Below are 19,536 nucleotides of genomic sequence, written 5' to 3' on the forward strand. Positions count from 1 at the left end.
CCGTGGTTTCCCATTTTCACACCAGGCAAATGAAGGTTAACAATAAGGTAACACTAAAACTATAGCTACTTGGAGGAATTACTTAATACATATTGTTACGAATAAAAGTCACCGGGCGAGTTGGCCGTGCGCGCAGAGGCGTGCGGCTGTGAGCTTGCATCCGGGAGATAGTAGGTTCGAATCCCACTATCGGCAGCCCTGAAGATGGTTTTCCGTGGTTTCCCATTTTCACACCAGGCAAATGCTGGGGCTGTACCTTAATTAAGGCCACGGCCGCTTCCTTCCAACTCCTAGGCCTTTCCCATCCCATCGTCGCCATAAGACCTATCTGTGTCGGTGCGACGTAAAGCCCCTAGCAAAAAAAAAAAAAAAAAAAAAAAAACGAATAAAAGTCCGTCTAGATTAAATGTATTTCGAGGAATGAACGCGTCAAATATTTAGGGGTAAATTATGCAGATAATATGTTCTTTGGTTCCAGGAAGACAATGACACTCCTTCCGCAGAAACTCGCCTCGTTATCAATCTGGCCTTGGTTTCATCCGGATCAGAAATTTTCAATTCTCAATTGTTCAGTTTGCCCTATTTTGAGTAACCAGTTTCTCTCCATTCGTGAAGGTAAAATACCACTGCGGATGCTGATAAACTTGTTAAGAGTACACTAAGGAGACGTTACCCCTTGCTACTGACACTCCGGATTCTATGATTTACTCAGATAAACGGTGCAAATGATCAGGTGTTTTTAGGGCAAGCTGGGAAGCCTTGTTTCAGCATATAAACAGCTGCAACATCCTGAAACGTGCGGGAAACCAACATATTGAAGCCACTAGAAATCTATATGAAGAAATTAACGGATACTTAACTGAGCTGCCAACGGCTGTACCCGTGTTGAAACACCGGATCCCGTGAGATCTCCGAAGTTAAGCAGCATTGGGCGTGGTCACGATTTTGATGGGTTGCCACGTGCTGTTGGTGGTGGGATAAGGTATTGGTGGAGCGGAAAGGAACTGGCCACCCTACCGCACGTAAACTCCGGCTCAGGCACACCGCTGCGGAGGTTCGGACCTGCCTTCGGGCAGAACAACCCTTACCTTACCTTAACTGAGCTAACCGTAAATGATAAAACTGAGGATATGACTCCATCACGGATGAGTGTGATACCAAGAAACTCAGAAATAGATTACAAGGTTGTGAATTTCAGAAATGGTGCCAGTTCAGAAGCAAACGTCTGAGAGTTTGTCTGTACAGGGAGTTCCCTCCTGCAAACCTCTGGGTTAGGAACCACGAAGGTATTTCTATCACGGAGTGGAGAGACGCGCTGACAATGGGTTGGGATATAGTACCATATCTGAAGTACTTATTTGATTATTATTTGGTCGGAGGAGCTATACCAGATGAATGGAGAGTTGCTATAGTAGCCCCTGTGTATAAAGGAAAGGGCGATAGACATAAAGCTGAAAATTACAGGCCAGTAAGCTTGACATGCATTGTATGTAAGCTTTGGGAAGGCATTCTCTCTGATTATATTAGACCTGTTTGCGAAATTAATAACTGGTTCGATAGAAGGCAGTTCAGTTTTAGGAAAGGTTATTCCACTTAAGCTCAACTTGTAGGATTCCAGCAAGGTATAGAAGATATCTTGGATTCAGGAGGTCAAATGGACTGTATCGCGATTGACCTGTCTAAAGCATTTGATAGGGTGGATCATGGGAGACCACTGGCAAAAATGAGTGCAATTGGACTAGAAGAAAGAGTGACTGAATGGGTTGCTATATTTCTAGAAAATAGATCTCAGAGAATTAGAGTAGGCGAAGCTTTATCTGACCCTGTAATAAATAAGAGGGGCATTCCTCAAGGCAGTATTACTGAATCTTTATGTTTTGTTATAAATAATAATAATAATCATAATAATAACGTTATTTGCTTTACGTCCCACTAACTACTTTTACGGTCTTCGGAGACGCCGAGGTGCCGGGATTTAGTCCCGCAGGAGTTCTTTTACGTGCCAGTAAATCTACCGACACGAGGCGGTCGTATTTAAGCACCTTCAAATACCACCGGACTGAGCCAGGATCGAACCTGCCAAGTTGGGGTTAGAAGGCCAGCGCCTTAACCGTCTGAGCCACTCAGCCCGGCTTGTTATATATATAAATGATATGTGTAAAGCAGTGGAATCAGAGGTAAGGCTTTTTGCGGATGATGTTATTCTCTATAGAGTAATGAACAAGTTACAAAATTGTGAGCAACTGCAACGTGACTTCGATAATGTTATGAGATGGACAGCAGGCAATGGTATGTTGATAAACGTGGTTAAAAGACAGGTTGTGAGATTCAAAAATAGGAAAAGTCCTCTCAGTTTTAATTACTTTTGCTGATGGGGTGAAAGTTCCTTATGAGGATCATTGTAAGTATCTAGGTGTTAATATAAGGAAAGATCTTCACTGGGGTAATCACATAAATGGGATTGTAAATAAAGGGTACAGATCTCTGCACATGGTTATGAGGGTGTTTAGGGGTTGTAGTAAGGATGTAAAGGAGAGGGCATATAAATCTCTGGTAAGACCCCAATTAGAGTATGGTTCCAGTGCATGGGACCCTCACCAGGATTACCTGATTTAAGAACTGGAAACATCCACAGATAAGCAGCTCGATTTGTTCTGGGTGATTTCCGACAAAATAGTAGCGTTACAAAAATGTTGCAAAGTTTGTTCTGGGAAGAACTGGGAGAAAGAAGAAGAGCTGCTCGACTAAGTGGTATGTTCCGAGCTGTCAGCGGAGAGATGGCGTGGGAGGACATCAGTAGACGTATAAAATTGAGTGGCGTTTGTAAAAGTAGGAAAGATCACAATATGAAGATAAAGTTGGAATTCAAGAAGACAAACTGGGGCAAATATTCATTTATAGGGAGTGGAATTAGGGACTGGAATAACTTACCAAGAGAGATGTTCAATAAATTTCCAATTTCTTTGAAATCATTTAGGAAAAGGCTAGGAAAACAACAGATAGGGAATCTGCCACCTGGGCGACTGCCCTAAATGCAGATCAGTATTGATTGATTGATTGATTGATTGATTGATTTATTGATTGATTGATTGATTGATTGATTGATTGATTGATTGATTGAATGATTGATTGATTGATTGATTGATTGATTGATTGATTGATTGATTGATTGATTGATTGATTGATTGATTGATTGATTGATTGATTGATTGATTGATTGATGACTAGTTACGTTGCACCTGTAAGAGCTGTACCAGGAAGGTCCCTTGATGGTAACCGCTGCAGAAGATACAGTGAGACTGGAACATTACCCTACGTCTTGGGTTCCTGTGCCTCCGGTGAAGCTCTTCGAAACACTAGACATCACAATGTCAGATGGTCCATAGAACAGACGCTCCGTGAGAAAAGATTTCAAGTGTGTGAGGAAGTCCATGGTGTTGTGGTGCCTTTTATAGAACTACGCGCCGTCGTCTGCAGTCAACGCAGTACAGTGCTCCGCTGGATACGCCAACTTGCCGACCTTTCTACACCGTAGGTTACCCCTATTGAAAGTGTGGTTGGACAGTTGGACTGACGCAGGACGTGAGGTTTCACCTCTCCACGCGCAATCAGCCATTCCCTTTCTACCTCTCACTTGTCTTCCTTCCTTTCAGCATACTGATTACCTATTCTGTTGTACAGAAGGACTTCATTCCTTACTTTCATAAGCTTTAATATAGGGCTTCCCTTAATATTTGTGTTCTGGCAACGATAATATTATTATGACTTAAAGCGCACACAGGAACTGACAACTGTCATTCCCACTAATCAGCACTTTGTAAATAATACGCAGATAGTTCATTTTTCTGGTCACTAGCAAGAACAATCCCTAGTTTCAGTAGAATTTAAAGTGAATGAATACTTGTAAATTGGTGAAGCAATACAATTAAGTTCGTGTTTATACAAGTGTTTGCTTTTGTAGACAACTATGGCATTGGAGTAGGTGGCAGCACGAGAAGGATTTGCACGGTCACCATTAAAGGGAGGAAATCAGGCCCCACAGTAAGATTTGAAACGCACTTTGACCAACTAGACAAAGTAGACACAGAAAAGAAGTCTATTTACCTGCCTATAATGCCGTATTATAATAAATATGAGCTGGATGATGTAGAAATGAGGGGTCTCATGATCGGTGCGAGAGGGACAAGAAGACGATAGAACTGATGATGACCTTTAACATCACTTCCATCGACTGGGGGGCTGAAAGCGCTCAGGGGTTCTCTTTTAATACTCAAACACTACTAATATTCGCCAGACTGAGACATAATTTACTTTACTTTTTAAAATTTTGAATGACATTGAATTTGTGTATTCTTTGTCTTATGCAACCTCCGAGTGGATGAAGATATAGAAAGTAAAACATATTCTAATTTTTTCAGGATGACCCAATAAATGCACACACACAAAATTCTATTAAATCATTAATGGCCATACTTACTAATTACTGTATATTTTACAAGTCTCTCTCCTTGATGGCACAGTACGAAGTCCGGCCCTTTGCTATTACCTGAGGACGGCTAAGCCGTACTTTCACTCCCCCAAGTCCAGTCACCTCATACAGCAGCTGTGTGTAGACCGCTGGAGTTGAACATAGGCCTACGGGCTACACAACACATGATGACTATTCCTTTCTTCGACTCCAGAGAGAATCCAGTAATTCACATTCAGTGGAAGAAGTCAACAGCAACAGGTCAACAGTATCCAACAGCAGGACGATACTCACAACAGCGAACATTAACACGTGTCCAATTTCGCTCACACTCACGATGGCGGCTTCACTCTCTGTCTGACGGCGATCCTAAGTCCACAGAAACACACAAAACACACAGTACTCCCAGGTACTACACAGTCTTCCATTCCATACGCCGTCTTTAATACAGCTAATTTCTGGAAAATCCGATACCAATAATCACAGTTCCTCGTACAAACCTCGGTGGTACACTAGCGAAAGTGAACACCTCTGTCACTCTCAACTCAGCCACCGAATAGCAACACACTGATTCCCACACTGACTCCATCACGGATCCCAAATCTGGCTGACTGTCCGCGGCTAGTCTCCCTCTTTATAGCTCGGGTGATGTGAAACAGAATATTCGCGAGGTGGCTGTAGAACATTCCGGTTGAATCTCCAAGAAACCCACAGGTAATCCTACCGACGAGAACAATGCACGGAAAGGCCGGCCATGCCCTCCTTGCTCGGCGGAGTCACTAGTCCCTTCCATGAAATATCAAACTTGGTTACCACAGGGCTGGCACGTAATGCACATTCTTTCGCTTCTGATCTTCCTCTCCTCTTCGTAAATGATTCGTTTGGGTATCCCTTTTAGTGGTTTGTCTTCATATCATTTTAAACTGTGGACTTTTGTTCTGAACCCTCTTCTTTGTGGATCATATTCCGTGTAATTACGACTTCTTCCGCATCCGTGTTGACCTCTTCTACCTATCGGGAGGTTCCCCTTAATCCGATTATGTAACTGAAGATAGTTTTGATCGGTCTGTGTCATCCATTCTTACTAGGTGTCTGTAGAATTTCAGCTTTATTTTTCACATTGTATCCATGATTTTTTAAGTGTACTTGTAGGGCTCCTCATTCTTCCTTTTCTTTCCAAGTCTCGTCAGTAATCTTCTTCGGTTCCAGAGTTTTCCTCAAAATCTTCCTTTCCCTTTCTCGAGTTCTTGCAGAGTCCTTTTTATTTAATATAAGACATTTTGAATCGTACAGTAATAATAACATACATACATATATTATCATTATAGACTGTTATACCTTTCAGCGTTCAGTCTGCAAGCCTCTGTGAATTTACTAAACGTCGCCACAATCCTCGATTTGCAACTAGTGTTGTGGCCTCATTTATTTCTATACCTCTTATCTTTAGTCTAACCATCGTCGTCTTGGTCTCCCTTTCGTTCTCTTACCCTCCATAGCAGAGTCCATTATTCTCCTAGGTAACCTATCCTCCTCCATTCGCCTCACATGACCTCAGCACCGAAGCCGGTTTATGCGTACAGCTTCATCCATCGAGTTCATTCCTAACTTAGCCTTTATCTCCTCATTCCTGGTACCCTCCTGCCATTGTTCCCACCTGTTTGTACCAGCAATCATTGTTGCTACTTTCATGTCTGTTACTTCTACCTTATGAATAAGATATCCTGAGTCCACCCAGCTTTCGCTCCCGTAAATCAATAATAATAATAATAATAATAATAATAATAATAATAATAATAATAATAATCAGAATAAGAATAAGAATAAGAATAAGAATAAGAATAAGAATAAGAATAAGAATAAATATAATAATAATAATAATAACTAATAATAATATTAATAAGCGGCCTCTCCACCAAAGGAAGCAACCGACGCATTGACATTTTAGCTTTTAAGATAGCCTGTTGTAAAGGTTTCATCATTGATCCAACAATTAGATCTGAGACCAACGAAAAAAAGCCACAAGAGGTCGATTCGGAAAAAAGAATAATTTATGAATAATTTTTGAAGAAACAGTGGACTTCCATAAGAAAAAGTATAAATTCTCATCATCTCTGTAATTGGTTTGATGTTAGATGCTCCAGGAAACCTACCTAAATGTTTTGTCAACTTCTGCAGTACCTTTGGACTGAATAGAAATGTATTCTATAACATCGCTATTACTACACTAAAGAAGTCCATCATGTTCTGCAAGAACTTCGCTTGCTTGCAGACCTCAAATAAATGTTTGACGTGCCTCACTCTTAACCTCATACGATCTCATTACCTACTGATCGTTTATCCATTATTGTTCTTCAGGTACTCTTTGCCCATGGGCAACCTGCAACTGTTGTAGGAAGATTGTACAATAATAAATAATATAACAGGTGCAGTCAAATTAAGTAAAGGCTACACAATCACTTGGAATACGCACAATAAGAAATCGCTTTCCCCCAAAGCCAAAATCCGAGACTAGCACACAGTTGTTCTCCCAGAAGCACTTTACGCAATTGAGACATCATACTTAACCGTCAATACAGAATAGAATAGATGTATTTATCATCAACCGGTTGTTTCCCAATTAAAGATGATTCAATAAAACATAATATACTACAAATATACCTTAAATAAATAACACTAATTTCCTAACGTAATAACCAAGTTCAAACTAAATCTAGAGACCTTTATATATGCATATTTATAACATCTTAAATAAATAAAAATAAATCTCATTAAATAATTGACATTATTCAACTACATCTGGTAACATTTATATATTTACATATCTTACAGGTAGGGCCTTACATTCATGAGGTCATTAGGGCACGTCTGGTTTTAGAAGGGTGTAAGTGACGTTATTGCCCTCATAAGGCATGAGTTAGCCTGAGCCAAGAACATAGAGTGGCAGATACTCACCAAGATATTTGGACCCAAGTTTCAATATGGTATCTGGATGTGTAAAAGCTCAGAAGAACTGTATTCTATGACTGAATGATTCTCCTGAGTTCCACGAAGGAGGCGTATGAAATTTTACTGACACCACGGGAATGGACGACTCTCGACCGACCAAAATATTCTTCTTCATCATTAACGGAACCCGACAAACCAAATTACGCTGGTTGGTAGGCACTCAAAGCGATCTCTCAGAAATTAATATTGACCCACTTTCAACTACAAAGACAGAGAATGAATTCACGTAAGTTCACATCCAAGAACCCAACAGCCATGATCTTGAAACTCAAAAATGCTTGGACACAAGAAGGAAGAGAAGCCCATAGTGAAATTATGAGGAAGTTTTGGGAAGATAGAAAGAACAAGAATTCCAGTTCTAAATAATGGTTCTACATGCTCTAAAGAGGGAAAAACGCATTATAAATACATAAACTAATAATATTAATAATAATGAAAATGAAGTCACGTGAAATCTATCAAATTAGAGAAAAATTCACAGATACAATCTGGAAACGGCGATTAAAGTTTTATGGTCAGTATGGATAATAACAGGCTCACAATGAAAAGTTTAAACTTAGCCTCATTAATGAAAAAGGACAATAATTGTCTGAAAGAAACCGATGAAGACCTAAATGAAATTGGCATTAATGAAGGAACCATTCAAAATAGAATACAATTCAGAACCATAATTCACAAACACAACTTGTATGTAAAGCCCACCCGACTAAAATATAAGATGGACTGGACAACAGGGAGAGGATGAGGAAGTACAGGGAGGAGAATAAGACACACCCAAAAAAAGGGCTCGTAACTTCAAACGTGCTCCGTAGTTGGGCATAGCGAAAAAAAAGAAGAAGAAGAAAATACAGGGTTTAGACAAGGGGATAGCCTCTCCCCAGTCCTTTTCAAGTGCGTGTTGGAGGAGGTGATCAGGGAATGGCGGAATGATGTGAGTCAGCAAAATATCATGAATGGAATCAAGATAGGACACAAAAAGGCTGGACGTTTGCAATGAACAGCAAAAAGCCAGACCTGCAAATATCCCTTGGATACCTGAGAAGAATGCCTAGCAAATAAGATCCTCATCTTCCAGGAAAGAAGAAAGTCCCAAGCACCATGGCTGAAAGAAGTTCCTCAGGATCTTAAGAAATGTTGTGTTGAGGAGGGAGATATTACAAACAGAACAGTGTTCAGAAGGAAAACTGTGGAGGTGACGGATCCAGGAGAACAAGAAGGCTGTTCTCGGATGATGAACGGGAAAAAGCGAGCCAGAGAATGAAGGAGTATTTTCAAAAAAAAAAAAATGAAAGAACATCAACATTCAAGGATGTTTTATAATCGTAACCCATAGGAAATAGCAAATAAATAAATAAATAAATAAATAAATAAATAAATAAATAAATAAATAAATAAATAAATAAATAAATAAATAAATAAATAAATAAATAAATAAATAATAACAATAATAAAAACAATAATAATAATAATAATAATAATAATAATAATAATAATAATAGTGCATTCATTCTACCTGAAAAACAAATCGCTAAAGTGAATTTTCAGTTGAAATGTTACACTCTGAGCATTTTTCCTCTTTTCTCTAAAAATGTTGTTTTTGATTTGCCACCTTTTGGAAATAACGTACACATACGTAATATCAAAATATCGAATAAGGAGTCCTTTTTTTATAATTATTGTGATACTTGCCGTAAGAATGATAAGAACAATAATTATTAGTTTACATTTCGACTTACTAGGGCCACACGAAGTTGCCGTCGTCTATAAAATCTTAAATATTTCACGGCTCAAACCTTACTTTTATTTCCATCACAGTCTGTATCTCCGCCGCTTCCACGCTGCGGGTTTATCATTTCATTTGTAAGGTCCGTATTCTCCGCTCCACGGCTGTTGCGATATTGAAGGGGCGCTTGTCTTCTGGGGTTTGCACTGATTTCCGCCAAGAAACAAAAGCGGCTCAGATTCCAAGGCCCATCCTTCAATCCGTTCCATATCAGTGCCCATCTCTGTCTCCTGCAGATTTTAATCAATTCTGAAAGAAAGGAAAGGAGGACAATGGGATCGCCCGGATACACCAACAATTGAAAGAAGGGCTAATAACTTTCACCTGTAACAGCGAACGGATGGATTTGTTTAATATTACGTGCAAAGTGGGACAAAGATGTTATCTACGGAATTGGAGGAAGTAATTTTCTAATGAAATCTTTTCAAGTACAATGCTCTCATCTGAGATCTCAGCTCACGAAGTCATTAGATGCAGGCATCCATCATTTTTGCAGTCCTAATCACAACATCTCTGCAACGCCGAAATTTTTTTTTGTTATTCGCTTCTCGCTCTCGTGAGATGACCGGACATTAATATGACCTTCCCTCTTCATTTCACCAATTTCCTTTAATTATTATTATTATTATTATTATTATTATTATTATTATTATTATTGTTACGGAGTTATCTGTGGAAGTCAGAGGTGAAAGAAGGTGCGGGCTGGAATGGGTCTAACTACAAGTTCGAAAGATGAATTAAAATTTCAACAAAGGTTATATTTTGAAAACTTAACAATGGTGACATAGAATTTTGAGCGTACAACAAATAACAACCAGTTAAATCAGGTACACGATCAAGAAGTCCAAAATTAGAGAAAAATTTTACCAGTCTCCACTACGGGAAATAACAAAGGAAATCAGGTACAATGCAACTTTACGAATTCTGGGCTACGAGCCCCAAAGTCTGTGCTCTCAGCTCACAACCACAAATACCAAAGGGCAGAAAACCCTTAATTACGTGGAGCTCTTGCTCCCGCTTAGTAATGTCAAGCCTCCTAGAGGCACCTTCCAAAATACCCTCAAGGCACACAAAAGAAACAGGGGCATTATGTACCCAACCTACAGGGCCTTTGCATGAAGGAGAGAAAAAAAACATCAGGTTAAGTTACTGGCCCAAAGTACAGAAAGGACTGGAGGCGTGAACTTGCACTCCTAAATATACATTTTAAAACCTAAGTGGCTCTAGGCCGATACACAGGGGCTAATCCCAAGCTAGGGAGGTGACTCGTGGGAGAAAAGTTTAATACATTAAGAAAGAGAAGAAACAGATATGAAAACGTAGTCACCTCAACTTCAAAATGAAGGGGAGCTCGAGTGGGTAAAGCACTCTCTATCCCCAAATTACAGTTCAAGTTAAGTGAAGTTTTTTTCAAGGATTGAAAAGGCTTACATTTTTAAAGATATAGGTTACATATTAAAGGTTTCGAACCTTCCCCGGAAGTTAAACTGCTGGGCTAGTAATAAATAAAGATGTTAAGAGGCCATTACCTTGATGAAGAGCTGCTGCCTGTCGAACGTGGCGCTTCCCGCCCCCTGCTACATATCCACACACTAAGCTAGATGTTACTGAAGTGGCCCGGAGACAAGAAAATCAGCAGTTTTTATACCCTCGTGGCAAATTCGAGACCCTTCAGGAATAAGTAGACACACCCACTCAATTTTATTGGTTGACAGCAAAAACTTATACACAAGGCAATGAAGAAACACCTTATTGGTGGGAAATTAATTACAGAAATTTAGGATTGGTTAAATTCAAAACAGGCGGAAAAAACTTGATATTTCCAACCCACCAATGACAGAACAAAATTTAGTAAAGACCAAACTTATGAATACAAAATTTCTTCAAGAGAGTTCATTCCATTGCACCAGAGTGTATTACCATAGTTTTTGGTAGAGACATCTGTTAGAGAATGTCCACACTTCTTGATCACTGAAAAACAAAAGCAAATCAAAAACACACAGTGACATCTTCTGATAAACAGTCGAGTTAATTTAGTTGTTAAAGTTCCGGGTTTCTCCAGTAGATAAGTTTCAATTGGTGCAAGATTTGAACTTGCGTCGTTATTATTATTATTATTATTATTATTATTATTATTATTATTATTATTATTATTATTATTATTATTATTATTATTGTTACAATGATTATTTTTTATTATTCGAAATGTTATTCCACTGAAGCTCAACTCGTAGGATTCCAGCAAGATATGGCAGATATCCTGAATTCAGGGTGTCAAATGGACTGTATCGCGATTGACCTATCTAAGGCATTTGAAAAGGTGGATCATGAGAGACTACTGGAGAAATTGAGTGTAATTGGACTAGACAAAGAAGTGACTGAATGGGTGGCTATATTTCTAGAAAATAGAACTCAGTAGGCGAAGTTTAATCTGACCCTGTAATAATTAGGAGAGGAGTTACTCAAGGCAGTATTTTTGAACATTCATATTTTCTTGTATACATATACATTATATTAGTAAAGAAGTGAAATAAGAGATAAGGCATTTCGCAAATGATGTTATTTGTAGAGAGTAATAAATAAGTTAAGAGATTGTGAAAAAATGCAAAATACTTCAATATGTTGTGAGATGGACAGTAGGTAATGGCATGATCAATAACGGGGTTAAAAGGCAGGTTGTGAATTTTACAAATAGGAACATTTCCGTAAGTTTTAATTTTCCCTTCATGGGGTGAATCTAGCAAAGAAGGCAGCTAAGGATAACATGATAGCAAGCATAATTGGCAGTCATACAAAATTTAGTGAAAAATGGAAGGGTGTGTATAGGTATTTTAAGGCTGAAACAGGTTCCAAGAAGGGCATTCCAGGAATAATTAATGAACAGGGGGAGTGTGTATGTGAGGATCTTCAAAAGGCAGAAGTATTCAGTCAACAGTATGTAAAGATTGTTGGTTACAAGGATAATGTCGAGATAGTGGAGGAGACTAAGGCCAAAGAAGTAATAAAATTTACATATGATAACAATGACATTTACAATAAGATACAAAAGTTGAAAACTAGAAAAGTGGCTGGAATTGATCAGATTTCTGGAGATATACTAAAGACAATGGGTTGGAATGTAGTACCATATCTGAAGTACTTATTTGATTATTGTTCGGCCGAAGGAGCTATACCAGATGAATGGAGAGTTGCTATAGTAGCCCCTGTGTATAAAGGAAAGGGTCATAGACAGAAAGCTGAAAATTACAGGCCAGTAAGTTTGACATGCATTGTATGTAAGCTTTGGGAAGGCATTCCTTCTGATTATATTAGACATGTTTGTGAAATTAATAACTGGTTCGATAGAAGGCAGTTCGGTTTTAGGAAAGGTTATTCCATTGAAGCTCAACTTGTAGGATTCCAGCAAGATATAGCAGATATCTTGGATTCTGGAGGTCAAATGGACTGTATCGCGATTGACCTGTCTAAAGCATTTAATAGGGTGGATCATGGGAGACTACGCGCAAAAATGAGTGCAATTGGACTTAGTGACCAGATGGGTTACTATATTTCTAGAAAATAGATCTCAGAGAATTAGAGTAGGTGAAGCTTATCTGACCCTGTAATAATTAAGAGGGTAATTCCTCAAGGCAGTATTATTGGACCTTTATGTTTTCTTTTATATATATATATATATTTAAATGATATATGTAAAGGAGTGGAATGGGAGGTAAGGATTTTTGTGGATGATGTTATTCTCTATACAGTGATAAATAAGTTACAAGATTGTGAGCAATTGCAACGTGACCTCGAAAATGTTGTGAGATGGACAGCAGGCAATGGTATGTTGATAAACGGGGTTAAAAGTCAGGTTGTGAGTTTCACAAATATGAAAAGTCCTCTCAGTTTTAATTACTGTGTTGATGGGGTAAAAGTTCCTTTTGGGGATCATTGTAGGTATCTGGGTGTTAATATAAGGAAATATCTTCATTGGGGTATTCACATAAATGGGATTGTAAATAAAGGGTACAGATCTCTGCACATGGTTATGAGGGTGATTAGGGGTTGTAGTAAGGATGTAAAGGAGAGGGCATATAAGTCTGTGGTAAGACCCCAACTAGAGTATGGTTCCAGTGTATGGGACACTCACCAGGATTACCTGATTCAAGAACTGGAAAAAATCCAAAGAAAAGCAGGTCGATTTGTTCTGGGTGATTTCCGACAAAAGAGTAGCGTTACAAAAATGTTGCAAAGTTTGGGTTGGGAAGAATTGAGAGAAAGAAGAAGAGCTGCTCGACTAAGTGGTATGTTCCGAGCTGTCAGCGGAGAGATGGCGTGGAATGACATTAGTAGACGAATGAGTTTGAGTGGCGTTTATAAAAGTAGGAAAGATCGCAATATGAAGATAAAGTTGGAATTCAAGAGGACAAACTGGGGCAAATATTCATTTATAGGAAGGGGAGTTAGGGATTGGAATAACTTACCAAGGGAGACGTTCAATAAATTTCCAATTTCTTTGAAATCATTTAGGAAAAGGCTAGGAAAGCAACAGATGTGGAATCTGCCACCTGGGCGACTGCCCTAAATGCAGATCAGTATTCATTCATTCATTCATTCATTCATTCATACATACTTTTGGGGATCATGGTACGTACCTAGGTGTTGATAGATGGAAAAATCTTCAGTGGGGTAAGCACATATAAAGATTGTAAATAAAGCGTAAATGATCTCTGCACATGGTTATGAGGGTGTTTAGGTGTTGTAGTAACGATGTAAAGCAGAGGGCATATAAGTCTCTGGTAAGACCCCAACTAGAGTATGGTTCCAGTGTATGGGAACTTCAGCAGGATTACGTGATCCAAGAATTGTAAAAAAAAGAAAAAAAGAAAGAAAGAAAGAAAGAAAGAAAGAAAGATAGAAAGAAAGAAAAGCAGCTCGATTTGTTTTGGATGATTTCCGACAAAATAGTAATGTTACAAAAATGTCAACCGGGCTCGATAGCTGTAGTCACTTAAGTGCAGCCAGTATTCGGAAGATAGTGGGTTCTGACCCCATTGTCGGCAGCCCTGAAGATGGTTTTCGCTGGTTTCCCATTTTCAGACAGGGAAAATGCTGGCGCTGTGGCTTAATTAAGGCCACGGCCGCTTCCTTCCCAACATAGCCCTTTCCTGTCCCATCGTCGCCATAAAACCTATCTGTGTCGGTGCGACGTAAAGCAAATTGTAAAAAAAAAAAAGAGAGACAATGTTGCAAATTTTGGGCTGGGATGACTTGTGAGAAAGGAGACGAGCTGCTCGACTAAGTGGTATGTTCCGAGCTGTCAGTGGAGAGATGGCGTGGAATGACATCAGTAGACAAAGAAGTTTGAGTGGTGTCTTCAAATGTAGAAAAGGTCACAATTTGAATATAAAGTTGGAATTCAAGAGCACTAATTAGGGAAATATTCGTTTATAGGAAGGGGAATTGTGATTTGGATTATATTACCAAGGGAGATGTTCAAAACATTTCCATTTTCTTTGCAATCATTTATGAAAAGGCTAGGAAACAACAGATAGGGAATCTGCCGCCTGAGCGACAACCCTAAACGCAGATATTTGGTGACTGATTGAAGAAGCAGTCGAGTTAATCATCTTACAGGGATTTCAGGAAATTGTAAATCCTTAGAAATGTGCTGGCAATCACAGAGAGCAGGGCAATCTGAAGAAAGAAACCTTACTGGTAAATGGAAACCTTACCGTAACACTATTGTGGGAGAAGAGCACGTTGGTTATCTGACAGTTACGAGTCTAGGGTCGTCAATACTTGAGATATCTTTATGCAATTTAGAATTTTTACTTCATCACCCTTGTTTAAGTACGGCCAAATTAATCTGTTTTATAAGCACTTTCGTCTCTCCAACTTCGATAGCCTTAAAACCTGGCATCGTCCATGTCTCGAATTCTAGAGTTTTTTACAAAGAAGCCTGACGATATCTAATACCTTTAAGGATTACAGCCGCAGATGGAATGACCAACTCTTTCAGCGGATTTCATTATTCAAAGGAAATACTACTCGAACTTAGAGATCGCAAATGTTCTGCCATCCGCAGAGCAGTACATTTCACACGCAGATACCGGCGCCCTCAACAACAATTAACACTCCTAAATCAGAACATTGAATGGGTCCCCAGACATAAATACCTAGGAATCACACTAGATGCTAGACTGAACTAGAAGAACACGTACAACTGACACTTAACAGAGCCAAATAACAAATACTAACACTCTACCCACTCATACACAGCCGCAGCTCATTATCCAGAAGGAATGTTTAGTTAATCTACACATCATTCATAACCTACGCACTACCAGCAATAGGCTTTCTCTCAAGAACAACTGTCCAAACATTACAATATATACAAAACTGGGCACTAAAACTAGCAGTCAAAAGCTTCACCACAAGTATTGCTGACTTACATTCCATTACAAAGACACCCTACATACTAGATTTCGCCCTTGAACAAGCAACAAATATCTACAACAAAACACAGCAACATAACAACCCCTTAATCAGATCCTTAGGCCAGTATGAACCAGACAGACGCGACAAAATTCACCGTTTACCTAAATACTTATTTCTAATTAAAGACATACTACAAACCCAGATTAAAACACAGCACGATAAAACGCTCTTAACAACGCCTTTAACCTAAACGTTCACTCACCTACAACAAGATAAGGGCCGTTTCTGCAACCTCAACGAGCTGTGAACCATGGACCGCCGAGGCTGGTCGCATAATATGCTAATCACAATTGCATGCAATACCGGACGCTGTACACAGTCCAAATTGCTGTCTTTCTAAATGTAAAAGTGTCATAAACAACCGACCCACAAGAATATGATCTTATTCTAGTGAAAAATCCAGTGGCATGGCCCGGTCATAGTTAAGCAGCACCGAGCATGGTCAAGGTTTGGATGGGTAACCAGCCAGACAGGACCCTTGTCGTTGTCACGAAACAATTTAGAAAAATAACACTAACACCCAGCCATGGTCAATAAGGTACACGTAGGTTATATTTAACCACACTCACATTACAGCAACGCACGAAACATATATCAAACTTACTATTTTTATTATTATTATTATCAACCATTATACATTTATTATTCTTATACCTATTTTCCCAAACAGACCAGGTGAGGAGCGCAATAGCACACCGGTACTGGTACCAACTCCACACTCCCTCGGGGGTGCACAAACAGATATTTATAGCCTATTTATACATTTGCCTTGTTTTGCTTGCCGCAGTCAATGCTATGAAGCCTTCTCTTTCACTGAACGAAGATCATCAACTACATCAAACTGATACAAAGAAAGTAACTAGAAAATGATTTTAAGATATTTTTAGGAATTGGCACATTACATAAAGGTAACAGTTGTAAGAACGTGATGGTATTGATAGGTCAGGAATGGAATGCATGAAGCCCCATCTAGTGGCGAGAAAAGGAATGTTGAGGCCTGCCGAAGCCTGTCGCACTCCTCTGGGGCAATGATAAATGACTAACAGATGAAATAAAATATTAATGGAGAGTGTTGCTGGATTGAAAGATGACAGGGAAAACCGGAGTACCCGGAGAAAAATCTGTCCCGCCTCCGCTTTGTCCAGCACAAATCTCACATGGAGTAACCGGGATTAGAACCACGGTATCCAGCGGTGAGAGGCTGGCGCCTGAGCCACGGAGGCTAAATAATAACAATAATAATAATTATTATTCTGTTCTGGCCGACTATGGACGGAGTTAATTGGAATACAGCTTCATCTGTTTCTGGGCTTTAATCCTCGTCCAAATCTCTTTCATCCTTTCACTCTGAAATCTCCTCATTCTGTCCACGGCGCTTGGGTATGGGATCTAACCTTTTCCTTGAAGCCTGTTTGTGGCCTTGATCCTCCGCTTGTAAGCATCCCTGATGCTAATTTCCGTTCCTTGTATTCCGTTCCTTCCACGTCCTTCTTCACCTCCTGATATCAGCGCATCTTCAAATCATTACATCTGTTGGCCAGTCTTCCCCGGTTCATTCTGTAGATATGTCCGAAGAACATGGTTCTCCTCTTTCGGATGGTTTTTGAGATCTTTCCCATCTTGAGATATAATTTTGGTTTCCTTTCTTTCTGTATGATCCATCCTCTGCTCTTTTGGGTTTCAGTATCTTCCTCAGAATCTTTCCTCTCACTATTATCAACTTCTTCATCAAACATTTGGCTGTATATAAAGCCCCCGAGCTGAGTTTTGTATTGATCGAGATCTTCCTCTTGTTTCATAGTTAATTTAGATGCCAACTTCACCTTGTTGATTCTCGATAACAGTGTCTCGTTTTCTGACAGGTTATTGTCTGTCCACTCTTTCAGATGTGAACTTCCCCACTTTCTGAATCCTTTCTCTCTCATCTGTCATGCGTCTGTGCGCTGTTTTAATTTTGGTCATGTGTTTTCTCGAAGGAGATCCGTAGGCCTCCCTCACTTTCTTCTTCCTGGAGTTGGGCAATTTAATAATAATATTAATAATAATAATAATAATAATAATAATAATAATTGTACCGGGCGGTACACCTCCACGCCGCTAATTTAAAATGTGCGCCAGTTGAAACTCCTCTGCTGGAGGAAGTCTGAACTTTATTGACGGTATTAATTTTCAAGTTTCTCAGAAGATGTCACTACCTGGAAATTTTGGAGTTTTTGAACTGTGTCATTTTCGACGTATTTTTGTTTTGCTGGTAGTAAGAAGTGTGAACTTTCTCTTCTAGAGGACACTACTGAAGATCAACAATAGTGCACCCTAGTGCGGAGTGAAAGAACTGTTTTTTTGGAGAAATTTTTATTTCAAAAGTTTGTTTCTTGTTAAATTTATTTCTGTTATTGTTTAAGTTGGCCGTATACCCCTCTCTTTCCCCTTGTTTTGTATTTACCCAATCCCGAATTTCTTTTATTAATTTCTGACCAATCCGAGGTTTCTTCCCCCAACTTGAATATGTTGCTGTATCCTACCCAATAAAGACTTTGTGGGAGGGTGTTTTCATTCCCCTAACGCCTCGAACCTTCCGCGAGAGGATATAAACTGCTGATTTTAGGGTCTCCGGGCCACTTCTGTTCCATCTTTCAGTGTGTAAAGTACATAGCAGGGGGCGGGAAGCGCCTCTTTCTTCGGCGACAGTCAACAACCAGGTAATGGCCGATTAATTACTTCTTTTCTTGCGTGCTCAGCAGTTTAACTCTCGGGGCGGGTCCGAAGTTTTTCCCATTATGTAACCTTCCTTAAAAATGTAAAGAAACTTGTATCTATTCTATCTTTTAAACTACGTATTGGGATAGAGAGTGCGTAACCCTCTCGAGCTCCCACTCATATTGTTTTGAGGTGAACTTATTTTCTCAACCTATTCTTCCTTAACATTATGTAAATTTGTTTCTTTTCTAAAGTCACCTCCGTAGTATGGGATTAGCCCTAGCATCAGCGGCCTAGAGCCAAATTAGGTTTTAAAATCAAAGTGTATTAGGAGCGCAGATCGCCTGCTCTCAAATTGTTATTTTGGAGGTCATGTAATTACCCCTTTTCATTTAATAGACCTCAGTAAGTTGGGTATTTTTCCCCTGTGTCTATGTCCATTGAGGACAACTTGAAGGTGGAGTTTGGTGTGGCCTTTGAGAGGCTTAAAGTTGAGAGCGAGTGGCTCTTTTCGAAAATTGAGTGTTGTATGCCTCGTGGAGGCTTTTCGGTGTAATTTGGAGCAAGTGCTCCTGAGCATGAATGGGGTTTTCTGCCCCTCTGTTAAGACTTATTTTGAAGTAAGGTTGGGCTGATTGCCCAAGCATTGTGAAGTCAGGGCTCGAAGCCCAAATTCTGTAAATATTGTAACTACCCTTTTGACTTGCTACTCTGTATCTGCCATGTTTGTTATTTCTTTATTTTGAAAAGAAAATATAACCTTGTTAAATTTTACATGCACTATAATTTCGTAGCTTGAGACCCGTTCACACCCGCACCTTCTTTCACGCATAACTACCGCAAAAACACGGTAACAATAATAATAATAATAATAATAATAATAATAATAATAATAATAATAATAATAATAATAATAAATAATTCACAGTAACAGAAAGAGGCAAGGCTTCTAAGAACAAATGGATCACGTCACAATATATATGGAACAACTATATATCCCACTGGGACAAACTCTTGACCGACTACTCTTCCGTCAAGCCATCCGACACGGAGTTTTCCCAACGTCCCTTACAAGTAAGAAGACTACAGGAACTAAGTGGAC

The sequence above is a fragment of the Anabrus simplex genome, chromosome 1, assembly GCF_040414725.1.
Source record: "Anabrus simplex isolate iqAnaSimp1 chromosome 1, ASM4041472v1, whole genome shotgun sequence".
NCBI lineage: Eukaryota > Metazoa > Arthropoda > Insecta > Orthoptera > Tettigoniidae > Anabrus > Anabrus simplex.